Source organism: Aulonocara stuartgranti (assembly GCF_965226115.1).
Source record: "Aulonocara stuartgranti genome assembly, chromosome: 23".
In the NCBI taxonomy this organism is placed as follows: Eukaryota; Metazoa; Chordata; class Actinopteri; order Cichliformes; family Cichlidae; genus Aulonocara; species Aulonocara stuartgranti.
Genome location: NC_138958.1, coordinates 18,969,326 through 18,971,606, shown reverse-complemented (window position 1 = coordinate 18,971,606; position 2,281 = coordinate 18,969,326). Strand labels below are relative to the sequence as shown.

Here is a 2,281-nt window from a genome sequence, read left to right as displayed (position 1 = left end):
GATAAACAGATTGTGTCAAACTATAGACCAGTATCTTTACTGCCTCAGTTTTCAAAGATTCTTGAAAAACTATTTGCAAACAAACTAGATTCTTTTATTGATAAATATGATTTATTGAATGATCATCAGTATGGGTTCAGAAGAAATCGCTCAACATCTCTAGCTGTGATGGAATTTATTGAAAATATTGCAACGGCTGTGGATGAAAAACAGTTTCGAATAGGTGTGTTCATTGATTTACGTAAAGCCTTTGATACAATAGATCATTCTTTACTTTTACGGAAGTGTGAAAGGTATGGTTTAAGAGGTGTTGTACAATTTTGGTTAAATAGTTACTTGAATAATAGGTTCCAATATATGAGTATTAATAACATGAAATCTAAACTTAGAAAAGTAACTTGTGGAGTTCCACAAGGATCTGTTTTGGGACCTAAGTTATTTTTACTTTATATAAATGATATTTGTACAGCCAGTGATACTTTAAAATTTGTGATGTTTGCTGATGATACAAACTTATTTTGCTCTGGAAAAGACATAAAGTGTCACAACAGGACTGAACGGACTCACGCGCAGGCTCTAGGTCTTGAAAGCACAAGAGTCTTTATTATGATACACCAGGTGATTATTTACAAAAGTGAGGGGAAAGCCGGGCTCCGGGGGTCCACACACGAATGGGAAAGACGCCGATAGTCACACACACACACACTCCGTCCACTCCTCTTCACACTCCACTCACTCGGGTAACACAGGGGTAGGTAGGTCCAGGGAATCTGTACACAGAGACACGAAGGGATAGTAAGGTAAATCGCTGTGAAAACACTTCAGAAGTAATTGAGCTGGGGTTACACTGACGAGGGTTGGCAACGGTCCAGCGACGAAAAACACGGGGCTGTCATCTTATAAAGGAGCTGGATCACTCGTGATGAGCCACAGGTGCGTGGGCCAAGGGCAGGAGCCCACAGGTGAGCTCCGCCCAGGCAGAGGGAGGAGGGAAAGAGGGGAAGGGAGAGAGCAGGGAAAAAATAAAAAAAGAATACAAAACATATGTAGCCATACTGAGCCGACCGGGTAGGCAGAGGAACCCTGACATAAAGAAATTACTGAAAACAGTGGAAACAGAACTCATGAAGTTAAATAGATGGTTTGTATTTAATAAACTATCATTGAATGAAAGTAAAACAAAATTTATGTTATTTGGAGGTAGTAAAAGTAATATTAAAGTAAAATTGAGACAAAATTTTTAGGAGTAATTATTGATGATAAACTTTGTTGGAAGCCCCACATAGAACATGTGAAACGAAAATTATCCAAGTCTATTTCTATTCTTTATAAAACAAGAGATTTTTTGAATAAGAACTGCCTTTATTTATTGTATACTTCCCTTTGTTTGCCTTATATGACCTACTGTGCAGAAATTTGGGGGAACACATACAAAACATATTTGGATTCAATACTTAAATTGCAAAAAAGAGCTATTAGAATAATAAATAAAGTTGGATATAGGGAGTCCACCAACCAGTTTTTTGTAGGATCATCTATGTTAAAATTCATGGACATTATATATTCTAAAACTTTAGAAATTATATATCGTGTGATGAAAAAGAATGTTCCAATTTGTATTTTAAGTATATTTCAACTAAGAGATGGAACATATGATTTAAGGGGGTCTTATAAGCAGTGTTGGGACTAACGCGTTATTAAGTAACGCGTTACAGTAACTACGTTATTATTGTGGTAACGAGCACGGTAACTAGTTATTATGCCAAAATCAGGAACGCGTTACTCGTTACTGGGATTTAGATAGGCTCGTTACTCGTTACTTCGTGTGGTGGCTATCGCGGAGCTTCCACAGATTCAGTAACATTAGCAAGTGGTGGAAGCCAGCAGGTGGATGAAGGAAAAGGGACGCAGAAGGAAAAGAGACCCGAGGCGGCCTCCGGTCCAAGTGTGAACTGAACTTCAGGTAAGAAGTTATGACCTGCAGTCTCTCTGGGTCAGATATGAACCAAGTTTAGGTGGAGTTTATTTTCGTTATTATGACTTTTTCCGTACTGCATGCTAGCTAGCATGACGGAGTTTCTATACAGCTGGGTGGGTGCTATGAAGTTAATGATGTTTTAACTTTATTTTGTTCATAAGTTATTAGAGTTGCCAACCGTCCCGTCTGGTATTCAGAGAAAATATTACGCGTTTCTTATTGAGGTAAAAAGGAACAGTTTGTCCCGTAATTCAGCTACAATGAAAAAGACACAAAGCTGGAGTTATTCTGTGTCTTTACGCT

At 38.1% G+C, this 2,281-nt stretch overlaps 1 long non-coding RNA gene across 1 annotated transcript; it reads right to left on the bottom strand.

Moving 5' to 3' along the window:
• Positions 1–583: 583 nt before the first annotated feature.
• Positions 584–1,575, bottom strand: LOC309700838. Its single transcript, XR_014274780.1, has 2 exons — positions 853–1,575; positions 584–770 (listed from the first exon to the last, which is right to left on the bottom strand). It is a non-coding gene; the product is annotated as an uncharacterized lncRNA (long non-coding RNA).
• Positions 1,576–2,281: the final 706 nt, after the last annotated feature.